The 13,042-nt window shown below is 42.1% G+C and overlaps 1 protein-coding gene across 1 annotated transcript in view; it reads right to left on the minus strand.

The window, feature by feature from the left end:
- Window positions 1-13,042, minus strand: part of GAB2 (GRB2 associated binding protein 2) — a 184,278-nt gene that overhangs the window by 39,095 nt on the left and 132,141 nt on the right.

Below are 13,042 nucleotides of genomic sequence, written 5' to 3' on the forward strand. Positions count from 1 at the left end.
ATAGTCTGTTATTTAAGGAGTCTGGAACTAAACCTTCTCTCAGGGCATTTCAAGACCTCATATTCTAGAATTTTCTCATTCTATGAAATCTATTCCCTTCTCTGTCTTGGCTGAGTGTTTTGGCTAATATGATTCACCAGCCATGAGGAATTTTGTTCACTGACTTCATCTACAAAAGGGGTAAGGAGGTGGGGAATAAAAGCAAACAATAAACAAATGATAGATATGTAAAATGAAGTTTAGGTCATTGGCACACCCTGTCTCTTCAGCCTAGTAAGTACATCATTCATCTTGAGGTTTTTCTTTTAATTTTCTTTTTGTTTACTGTTGTGCTTTATATCATTATTTCCATAAAGGGAATTTTATTCTCTATGTCCTGTGAATAAGGTTAGAATGTTTTTGAAGCTTCCTTTTTTCCTTCTCAACAGTGAATTTCTCAAAACAAGAATATTTACAAATAAGTTGGGACTTTTTCAAACGTAATTGTGTGTAACTATTTACAAAGTCATAACCAAACACAGCAACTAAATCATCTGAATATTCCCTGGGCAGCTACCATGTGTCTCTAGAATGTGGCATCAGAAAGATGACAGTCGTTTCTCACCCTCAAGCATCTCACACATCCCCTTCCCCCAATTCCCAAACTTTGTGTTCTGGCCTCAAAGAACCGTTTCCAGCTCCTCGAGCCTCTGGGAACTTGAACAGCAGCCCCTGGAGAAAGCAAGAGAAACCCGACTTCTGAGGTCATGGCTGTGTTAATCAACCCGATTGTGGCGATCACTTCACAATGTATGCCGATACCAAGTCATCACTATGTACACTGTAAATACAGACAGTTTGCCAATTATACCTCGATAAAGCTGAGGGAAAAACCTGGTATGTATAATTCTATTTATGTAAAAGAGAGAGACAGAGAAAGAGAGAAAAATCTGAATTAACTGAGAAAATCCTATTGACTCATTTTATCTGAAGTTGATTAAAACTTCAGTCTCTATCAGTGGCCAGATGAGAACATGATACTGAAGTTAAATTCAAAAAAAAATTTTTTTTCCGTACTTGAGGTTAACCTCAAATTTTTTTCTATCTGCTAAACATATCTTGGCACATAGCCAGGCATGGTTCAGTTAAAAGCAGGTGAGTCTTGGTGAAAACTGGGGGGCCTGGGACCGGGAACTAGACACAGAGGAGGTGGGCAGTCACTGGGAAGAGCCCCAAGGGTAGTTTGGAGGAAAGAACATAAACTAGAGAACACGGCAAGGCTCACAAGTCACAGAGAACTTATGCTCCATGTGTCATGCTCCTCCCCGGCACCCGTCCTTAGAACAGCACCTGGCTGACTGAGAGAACAGAAAGAGAAACTGGGTATCACCTAGAAATGTAGAGTAGAGTCTGTGAGAAGGAGGAAGCATGTGCCGAGAAAGCAGAAGCAGATCTTCTTCAGAAATTCAGGTAGACAGGGGCGCCTGGGCGGCTTAGTTGTTAAGCGTCTGCCTTCGGCTCAGGCCATGATCCCAGAGTCCTGGGATCGCGCCCCACATCGGGCTCCCTGCTCCGCGGGAAGCCTGCTTCTCCCTCTCCCACTCCTTCTGCTTGTGTTCCCTCTCTCGCTGTATCTCTCTTGTCAAATAAATAAATAAAATCTAAAAAAAAAAAAAAAAGAAAAAAAAAGAAATTCAGGTAGACAGACCACTGGTAACCCAGCAGTCTGCCACTGGGTGGGTGGGGCGCCAGCCACTGGGTTAAGGGTTTGGGTAAGACTGTGGTCTCTGTGAGGGGCTGAGTAAAAGCAGGACGGGTACAGTCCTAGGTGGAATTAGAGACTACAGGCAGGTTAACAGGCAAGTAACTTAAGAGCTGGAATAGCAGGCAAAATCCCAGGGTTAGCCCTAGCTTTCACACAACATTAGGGTGAGAACGGAGCAAAAGGGACACGGAATCTCAGAGCTCGGACTCTATGCTGGGGCGCACTGTGGGCCTGAACTTGAAGGAAGAGTTCAAAGGCCTCTGTCCGTGAATACAGACACAGAGGCCGGGGATCAGGTGGTCCTGACAGCAGCATCACTTCTAGATCACTGTTTCCCAGACTTTCCCTTTTGTGGATAAGTTAAAGCACTGCCTCTCTGTTTGTGTATTTTCAAAAACCAACACATAGGGCTACCACTTTTTAATTACGTCAAATATGGAAAAACCGTTATTTACCATGACAGTCATTTCTCTCTCTCTCTCTCTCTCACACACACACACACACACACACACGAATACTTTAACAGAAATGCGCACCCATACAAAGAGAACCTCAGAATGAAGGGAAGTTTTAAAATCTGACTACATCTTCCTCATAGTTTTCATGTTTCTTGTGAATGGAGAATGATTTCCATAGCTCAGCAGTGATCTGTATTCCCTCTTTTGAAATATCTGCAGCACACCAGTATTTCCACCCTGTGTTCAGCCTTCCTGGGCCACCATGGCCGAGGGGGAGGGCAGGCCCTCTGGGTCCGGCTCCAGCTGGCAGCACCAGACTCTCTCTCCCTGGCACTCTTCAAGGTGGCTTCCTCTCACCTGTCTCATACGTTATGTTCCACGCACGATACAGTTAATGCAAAGAAAAAAGGTTGAAAATGACCATTTTGGTCCTCAAACTTTAGTTGAAAAAACTGAGATCAACACACTGAATCAGTAACAAAGCTGAAATTTAAAACCAGGACTTTGATTCCCAATTCAGATCCCAAAGAGAGATGACAGTACCTACAGATTTTGTTGAGCTCAGAATCCTACCCAGAGCTGTACATAAGTGGATGTTTAATCAGAATCAGGATCTCCCAAGGTCCAAGGTGCCTTACCCCTAAAGTCAAAGTCCTAATTCTACCTCTAGCAAAAAATTAGTTAGACTGGGCTCTGGAATCTGGTCTGGGACCCATTCAACACTACTTTATTACCTTCCTTCTCCAGAGATAATCAGAAGCACCCAAAGAACAAAAAAGGGGGGACACCTCAAGAGATGTTTGTGAGCTGTCAAAGGCTTCTGGGGTTGAAGAGTTGGGATGAGACGCTCTCCTTTCTAGCAGTCTGTGGGTTTTGGCCCATAACACCAGACCTAATCCATGCTGGCAGCCTGGATTGGTGAGGGGGAGTGTCTGGTATAAAAGGGAAAGCAGGAAGAAGGATCAAGGCTTAGAATGAAGAGGAGAGGGTCGGGTTTCTCCCTGCCACCCTCTCCTCCAGTGGGGCTTGGGCTTTCCTGCAGGCCAAGGCTGGAGCCTGCAGGGGTGTCAGGGGGAGGATCTTCTGGAGTTCAAGTCCCAACTCAAAGCCTACTCTTGGGGTAACCAGACCCAGCTGTAGACAGAAGACAACAAACAAACAAAAGATTGAGGAGGAAGGCCTGATATTTCTGGGTTATTTAGAATAACATTTTTCTTTTAAAAAAAGGCATGAGGATTTCAGATCTGGCTGGAAACTGGTCTGGATGTTTATTTTCCTCATTGTCTCAGTGGAAAAAAAGGGTGGGTGATTCAGACAGCAGCCTCCGCCTCTGGGCTGGGGCCCGGGTCAGTCTACACTCTGTTCTTTGCTCCTCAAGGGACTTGTGTCAGCGTGGGGAGAAGTTGCATTTTACCTCCCACATTTGCTCTAAGCTTCCAATAAGGATCCCCCAGAGGAGCTGAGAGATCTGAGCTCAGTCAAAAAAAAAAACAACAAAAAACCAGAGAGCAAGAGGTAGGGGAGGGAACAAGGGAGGAGATGGTCCTCCCAAGTATGAGAAGAGAGAAAGGGTGAGGTCTCTGAGAAAGGCCTCTTTCCTTCCCACCCTCCTCCACTCCTGGCTCTCCCACTCACTGTGTCTGGGGGAAAGGACCAAGGTCACCAGAAGGCATCTGGGTGGACTGCATGGCTCCACTACAGCCCTCCCGGCTGTCAGGTTTCCAGAAGAAGGGGTCTGGTCCTGACCTGTAAGGCACCAACCCTTTCTAGAGAGGAAAGAGCTGTTTGAAGACACCACCCTCCCAACCCCAATAATATTCCACCACTAGGGATTGAAGATTTCCCAAAAGCATTCCCGTGGGTGTCATTTAATCCCAGAGGGGACCCAGGACTTAAAATAGTTCTGCTGTTGGGTTACTGGGGGAACTCATGGATTACGAGAAGTTTCAGTATTTACAAAATACTTAAAAAGGTGGGGCAGCCTCACCCAAAACTGTGGTAGAGAGAAGGTGGGGAAGAGGTAAAGAACAGTTGGTTGGAACTCTGGGAAGTCCGCATTATACAGAGCTAGACATGCGACTACTGTGAGACTCCTGCCAAGGAGCTCAGGAGAGGGAAGATGCTAAAATAATACCCAGGGTATGGAGGAGGCTCTGGCCTCACTTCAAGATCTTCAAGAATTACTAACTATACTCCTTGAGCTCTAATATGCAGTAGTTTGTTGGCTACTCTAAGATGGATCATGCTAAACGACAAGTGTTGGCAAGGATGTGGAGAAAAACGAACCTCTTACATTGTGGGTGGGATTGCAAACTGGTGCAGCCACTGTGGAAAACAGTATGGAGGCTCCTCAGTAAGTTAAAAACAGAACCACCCTACGATCCAGTAATTGCACTACAGGGTATTTACCCCCAAAATACAAAAACACTAATTCAAGGAGATACACTCACCCCTATGTTTATAGCAGCATTATTTACAAGAGCCAAATTATGGAAGCAGCCCAAGTGTCCATCGTAAAGGCGACATGGGGTGTGTGTGTAGGTGTGTGTGAGTGTATATAATAAAATATTATTCAGCCATAAAAAAGAATGAAATCTTGCCATTTTCAATGACATGGATGGAGTTAGAGAGTATAATGCTAAGCAGAATAAGTCAGAGAAAGACAAATACCGTATGATTTCACTTATAGGTGGAATTTAAGAAACACAACAAATGAACAAAGGAAAAAAAAAAAGCGCAAGAGAGAAACCAAAAAACAGACTCTTAACCGATGGTTACCAGAGGGGAGATGGGTGGGGGATGGGTGAAACAGGTGATGGGGATTAAGGAGGGCACTTGCTGCGACGAGCACTGGGTGTTGCATGGAAGTGTTGAATCACTATATTGTACACCTGAAACTAATATAACACTGTATGTTAACTATACCGAATTAAAATAAAATTAAATTAAAAAAATAAGATGGATCATGCTACCTTGCTAATTTAGCTCTCAGAGGTTAATATTAATGTATAGACAGCACTTTACTCTCTAAATGGTCCGTTCTTGGTGACTTAGAAACTTCCTGCTTTTCCCTCCAGCTAGCTATTTCGTGACCTACAAGGCACTGTGGTGAACAGGTCTGTGAAGCAGGGCTAGGACTAATGAGGAGTTAAGAGAGCACAGCCCACGGATGGAGTTAAAGCCTTGGATTGGAGCCCCAGAAACACTGCTTTCTGCACTGTTCAACCCTTAGCATCTTTACCCAAGGAAGAGGGATAATGTTGCAGCCCTGTCTATCTTATTTTGTTTGTTTCTTTACACTCAAAGAAGACTGCATTAAGTGTTTTGTCATCTGTAGGTTCCTCTAAGAACACCAGACACTTAAATCATATCCTGTTCTTCTTGACCTAGAGATAGAAAAACCATCACTGCCACAACCACTATAGGGAAAACAGTGAACCAAGCAGCTAGCGTTCACACTGTGCACCTACCCATTTTCTTACCTTCCTCCCAACAACTGATAGAGAGCGTTGCCTTCACTTTATAGATGATCAAACCTCAAAGAGATAAAGTTACTTATTCAGTGCCATAGAGCAACTAAATTGCAGGGCTGGGACTCAAGCGCAGCTAGTGTGCCTTTCAGAGTCCATGTGAGAACAGCATAGTTGCTGAGTACATAAAGGAGGGAGGGGACAAAGGGAAGGAGGAGTCCTCAGCTCAGAGGATTCAAAGGGGCGAGGGCTTCCTAACAGTGGATGACTCCTGAGTCCATGAATAATTCATCAAAGCTCTGTGCTGAGAGCTGGTTCTTTTTGTGTGTGGTGCATCTGGTCAGGGACAGCTGCCTACCACTGGGCCACAAATGTGAGGACTTGGACCCGCCTGCTCATAAACACAGCTCAGAGAAGCTTTCTGCTCCCTTACTCTAGGGACTGAAGGCTATTTTGATTCCCAGAGGAAGATGGGGTTCTTATTTTTGCTTGTGTGCTTGCATGCACACTGCCCCTCCCCCTCCCACACAAACACACACTAAACTCCACACATGTGATATGAGATCTTCTTGATATTCTTGGAATTGCTTTTCCTTCCTGAGCATCATCCCTGGATTCCTTTTGGAAAGAGTTCTCTGTCAAGAGGTTGTTTCCTCCACCGTTATGCCAATATTCAGACTCAGTTTCACTCCTGGTCTGTTCTTGATCCCAGACATTTCTGGCTAGAATATGCGAGGAATTGGAGGGTGGCAGTATATAGAAGCTGGGGGTGGCAAGAAGGCTTTAAAAGAAAAGACTCCATCTGCCATAGAACCTTTTCCAGATGAAAGTGAAAAACAGAAGGTGGTTTTTTTTCGTTTTTTTTTTTTTAATGGGTCCCATCACAACTCTTACATAAAGAAAGAAAGAAAGAGGGTGTATGTGCTTGAAGGAGGCTTCCCTAGGAAGAAGTTTCTTCAGGACCAAGGAGCGACCAGGGATACTGCATTGCACAGCTCCAGGGGACAGCTCTACACAGAAGACAATGCGAATACTCCTCTGGGGAATATGAAACTTGAGGGGCTGTCAGGGGTCTGAGGTCTGTCTTGGTGAATCCATAGAGAAGCAAAGTCATTGGGCGAGGAGATAATTTTATCTCTAGCCAACGAAAGGAAACTGGGACTTTATTTATTTATTTTTTTGAAGATTTTATTTATTTATTTATTTGACAGAGAGAGATACAGTGAGAGAGGGAACACAAGCAGGGGGAGTGGGAGAGGGAGAAGCAGGCTTCCCACTGAGCAGGGAGCCCAATGTGGGGCTCGATCCCAGGACCCTGGGACCACAACCTGAGCTGAAGGCAGGTGCTTAACGACTATGCCACCCAGACACCCCGGAAACTGGGACTTTAAGGACATGACCTGTTCATATAATCCCAGAATTGTGATTCGAACTCAGGTATCCTTACCTCCAGCCTACAGATTCACCAGTAGAGTATGATGACTGGTTTAGAGCCCTAGAAGTTACTAAATTCTTGGCATATTCCAGCCAAAGGATGTGAACAAATATGGGTTGGTGAGGAGGGAACCTGAGTCGGCTCCCTGTGGAAGGGGTCAGAGAGCACTTCCATCCAACATGTAGTGTCCAAGGGAGCAAAAATGCCTGGGCTTGGGCCTGGCAGATGTTTGTATTTCAGGAGGTCAGAGACAAAGCACGTATTATAATACAAAGTCTGACCTGGGTTAGACTAGGCTCCTGGCTCTGTCATTTTCGAGCTACGTATTTTGCGTCAAAACTGCTCCTACCGCAGAGGATTCCTACAGATTTCTAGTGAAAATTTATGCAGTGCTCCTACTTCACGCAGAGTAGATGCTGAATATATAGCTCCTACTGTTTTCTTTTGTGGCCACTGAGGGTTAGGCGTCAGACAGGGTGCTTTCCACATAAGGTGGCCGCTGACACAGACACCCCAGAGACTGGGTTCTCAGTAAGCCGCAGCACAATGAGAGCAGCGTTGTATTCAGGAAGCCTCAGGGACAGAGGACAGTGGGGAGCCCATGGGAACCCGGCCGAAGCAGGCGTGAGGACAGAGAGGAGCTGTAATTGTGGAGTGCTAGGCAGGGAAGAAGAAGTACTCAGTCTCCTTACTTGAAAAAAATGGGAGCATAGTTGATAAAAGTGATGAAATAAGCGAAAGTAGGTAGTCAAATGTTAATTTCCTTCCTGCTTTGCCTCTGCACCTGACTCTCAGCTAAAAAAACCCCACTGATTTGGGTGATTAAACTTTATTTCCTTATCTGAGGGTTTTATAGATATAATCCATTTTTATTTTATTTATTTATTTATTTATTTATTTATTTTTAAATTTGTGTGGTTTTTTTAAGATTTTATTTTTATTTATTTGAGACACAGAGAGATAGAGCACAAGTGGAGGAGGCTCAGAGAGAGAGGGAGAGGCAGACTTCCTGCTGAGCAGGGAGCCCGACGCAGGGCTCGATCCCAGGACCCTGGGACCATGACCGAAGGCAGACGCTTAACCGACTGAGCCACTAAGGCGCCCCTAGATATAATCCATTTTTAAGGAAGTCTCTAAATTAAAATATAACCCATTATGTGGCTGAATCTTTTAACATACCAGATTCTCCTATGAGAGGGAAGAAAAGCCTACTGTCTCCCTCAGAAAGATCTCACAAAGAATCATAACTTTCTGTCACAGACAACTAACATCCTTGCTTTGGTAATGAAACCATCTGGCATCTAATAAAATACTCCCCTTAAAGAAGTCAAAGGTTTAAGGGAATATATTTTTTAATTGACAAAGCTGGTGAAAAAATACGGACTTGATTATTTGTCACCCCCTTAAGAATTTGTCATGCCCTTACGACCTCCCCTCCCTCAGTGAGCTGGTGGTGCGTGGGCTGGGGTCTCCAGCCACGGTGATGCCTCTATTCCAGCACTCCCCTGTGGCTGCCTGGTTAGCGGCCTGTCCCTTCCACTAGACTATGATATCTGAGCACTGGAACCTTACTGGTCATCTTTGTAACCTCATTGGTTGTAACATAAAGGTTTGCTGGATGAGTAATTGAATAAACAATGTATGCATAGGTGAATGAATCTTCCTACCAAAGAAAGCAAGCCCAGATAATGTGGTTCCACACATCTGTATTTGAACTGTACTTAAATCCTATATGGTAAAAGTAAGGATTCAGACATTAATTACTTTTAAAATATGTGATTAAAAAATATATTTGCACCAAGAGTAATTTTTGTTACATCTCAAGGATATTTCTCTTGGTAGGAACACCTCTAATCCCACAAGGAAATATTTCAATTAAAAGCAATTTGCTCATATAAATCAATGGAACAGAATAGAAAAACCCAGAAATAAACCCACAATTATATGGTCAATTAATCTTTGACAAAGGAAGAAAGAATATGCAATGGGAAAAACACAATCTCTTCAACAAATGGTACTGGGAAAACTGGAGAGTTACATGCAAAACGAGTGAAACCGGACCACTTTCTCACACCATACACAAAAATAACCTCAAAATGAATTAAAGACCTAAATGTGAGACCTAAAACCATAAAAATCCTAGGACAGAACACAGGCAGTAATTCCTCTGACATTGGCTATAGCAACTTTTTTCTAGATTGGTCTCCTAAGGCAAGGGAAACAAAAGCAAAAATAAACTACTGGGACATCATCAAAATAAAATGCTTCTGCACAGCAAAGGATGCAATAAAAAAAAAACTAAACTAAAGGCAACCTACTGATTGGGAGAAGATATTTGCAAAAGGCATATCTGATAAAGGAGAAGATATTTGCAAATGGCATATCTGATAAAGGGTTAGTATCCAAAATATATAAGCAACTGATACAACTCAACACCCCAAAAACAAATAATACAGGTTAAAAAAGAGGCAGGAGACATGAACATGTATTTCTCCAAAGAAGACATCCAGATGGCAACAGACACATGAAAAGATGATCAACATCACTAATCATCAGGGAAATGCAAATCAAAACCACAATGAGATATCACTTCACACCTCTCGGAATGGCTAAAATAAAAAACACAAGAAACAACAGATGTTGGTGAGGATGTGGAGAAAAAGGAACCCTTGTGCACTGTTGGTGGGAATGCAAACTGGTGCAGCCACTGTGGAAAACGGTTTGGAGTTTCCTCAAAAAGGTAAAAATAGAACTACCCTAGGATCCAGCAATCACACTACTGGGTATTTACCGCCAAAATACAAAAACGCTAATGCAAAGGGATATATGCACTCCTATGTTAATAGCAGCATTATTTACAATAGCCAAATTATGGAAGCAGCCCAAGTGTCCATCAATAGATGAATGGATAAAGAAGATGTGGTGTGTGTATGAATATTCCATTATATATATGGAACATATAATTCCATATATAAAAATAAATATAAATATATTCATATATATTATAATGGAATGAAATCTTGCCATTTGTAACAACATGGATGGATCTAGAGGGTATAATGCTAAGTGAAACAAGTCAGAGAAAGACAAATACCATACGCTTTCACTTATATGTGGAATTTAATAAACACATGAGCAAAGGAAAAAAAAGAGAGAGAGAGAAATTAAGAGACTCTTAACTATAGAGAACAAACTGATGGTCACCAGAGGGGAGGTGAGTGGGGGATGGGTGAAACAGGTGATGGGGATTAAGAATACACTTATCATGATGAGCACTGAGTAATGTATAGAATTGTTGGATCACTATATTGTACACCTGAAACTAATATAACACTGTATGTTAACTATACTGGAATTAAAAACTTAAAAGCAATTTGCTTTCTGATTACTTCCTCCCCATCTCCCAATCATACCTATTTTCTAAAAAGCTGAGGTATTCTTTGGGACCTCTCTCTCACATTTATGAAAGCTTTGAGACTGGGGTGGGAGAAGCAGTCTATGGTTTATCCCCCCTTGTTCCTTTGATTGCTTTTTTATGCTCCTCCTCCTTGTTTGTTTGTTTCTTTTTCGCATGTAATGAGCTTTTTATTCCTTCATCAGGAACAAAATAAAGGGAAAAACAAAAAAAAATCCATGACCCCTCTAAATGACAAAGATTTGGGGAAAACAGGAAATTCCATACAGGAAACAAAGATTATACCAAAGATTTTCAGGGTAAATGGGGACTCATGATCCTTCTGCAAGGAAGATGAAAATCACAGAATTCCTAGGACAGGACATCTAGTTCAGGCACAACAGACTACATAATTTGGAGAGCCTGGTGCAAAGTGAAAATGCAGCCCGTTCAAAATATAAGAACTTTGACACATATAAATAGAAAGATATCTCATGTTTATGGATTGGAAGAATTAACATTGTTAAAACGTCCACACTACCCAAAGCCATTTACAGATTCAGGGAAATCCCAATCAAGATTCCACAGCATTTTTTTTACAGTAATAGAAAAAACAATCCTAAAATTCATATGGAACCACAAAAGATTCCAAGTAGCCAAAGCAATCCTGAGAAAGAAGAACAAAGTTGGAGGCATCATACTTCCTGATTTCAAACTATATTACAAAGCTGTAGTAATCAAAACATATGTTTTTATGACATAAAAACAGACACACAGATCAATGGAACACAATAGAGAGCCTCACATGTATGGTCAACTAATATTTGACAAGGGAGCTAAGCATACTCAGTGGGAAAAAGATAGTACATAGTGTTTTCAAAAAATGGTGCTAGGAAAACTGGGAATTCATATACAAAGAAAAGAAAAAAAGGAAACTGGAGCCCTATCTTATACCATTCACAAAAACTAACTCAAACTGGATTAAAGATTTAAATGTGAGACCTGCCTGAAACCATAAAACTCCTAAAAGAAAACAGAGAAAATATATTCCTTGACATTGGTCTTGGCAATGACTTTTTTGGATATGACACCAAAAGCACAAATAAGAAAAACAAAAACAAACAAATGGAACTACATTAAACTAAAAAGCTTCTGCGCAGCAAAAGTAACAACAAGATGAAAAGGCAACCAAAGAAATGGAAGAAAATACGTTTTTTCAAACCATATATCTGATAAGGAGTTAATATCCAAAATACATAAGGAATTCCTACAACTCAATAGCAAAAACAAAAAGAACAAATAACCAATTAAAAAATGGTCATAGGATCTATATAGACATTTTTCCAGGGAAGATCTTCATATGGACAAGTTACCTGAAAAGGTGTACAACATCATTAACCATCAGGGAAATGTAAATCAAACCAAAACCACAATGAGAGATCACCTCACACCTTTTAACTGGTTATTATCAAAAAGATAAGAGGTAAGTGCTAGCAAGGATGCAGAGAAAAGGGAACCCTTGTGCACTGCTGGAAGGAACGTAAACTGGTATAGTCAGTATGGAAAATGGTATGGAGGTTCCTCAGAAAATTAAAAATAGAACTACCATATGATCCAGCAATTCTACCTCTGGGTATATATCTGCAGGAACTGAAATCACTGTCTCGGAGAGATATCTACACCTCTACGTTCATTGCATTGCAGCATGACTTACAATAGCTAAGACATGCCAACAACCTGCGTCCACTAATGGATGAATGGACAGAGAAAATTTTACAGATGTAATATTGCCCAGACATAAAAAATAAGCAAGGGTGCCTCAGACCCTTGCCACTCAGAATGAAGTTGTGAAAAGACACTCATGCTTAGGTCCCAACCCTGAGATTCCTAGTGAACTGATTTGGCATGGACATTTTAAAAATTTGGCATCAACATTTAAAAAATGCTCTTCTTTAATTCTGTCATGTGACCAGGTTTAAGAACTACTGATTTAGGTTCTCCACCTGCCTCAGAAAAAAATCTGTTTCTTAATCATTCCCAAGTTGGGGATGAGTCCAAACAAATATCAAAGAGCTTTTCTGCAACTTAAAACTCAGTTAAAAATGTTGGGCTACTCGGAGCTCCTGGGTGGCTCAGTCGGTTGAGTGTCAGACTCTTGGTTTTGGCTCAGGTTGTGATCTTGGGTCATGGGATCAAGCCCCATGACGAGCTCTGCATCAAGCCCCATGTCAAGCCCCATGTCGAGCCCCAGAGCCCCATGTCAGGCTCCACGCTCGGTGGGGGATCTGCTTGGGGCTCTCTCTCCCTCTTCCTCTGCTCCTCCCCCCACTTACACTTGCTCTCTCTCAAGTAAATAAATCTGAAAAAATAAAAAGTTGGGTTACTCTTTTGTGAAAGTCAACAAAACCCAAACATGTATCAGTATTTCCCCCTTTCTGTCCTGTCCCCTCCCAAATGAATATAAAAGAACACTGGATTATGCATCAACAGTAATCACAGAGGACCCCAAACCAAAAGAAAAAAAAAGTGGCAAGTATAACT

This window comes from Phoca vitulina, unplaced genomic scaffold, assembly GCF_004348235.1.
Source record: "Phoca vitulina isolate PV1807 unplaced genomic scaffold, GSC_HSeal_1.0 scaffold36, whole genome shotgun sequence".
NCBI classification, from domain to species: Eukaryota; Metazoa; Chordata; class Mammalia; order Carnivora; family Phocidae; genus Phoca; species Phoca vitulina.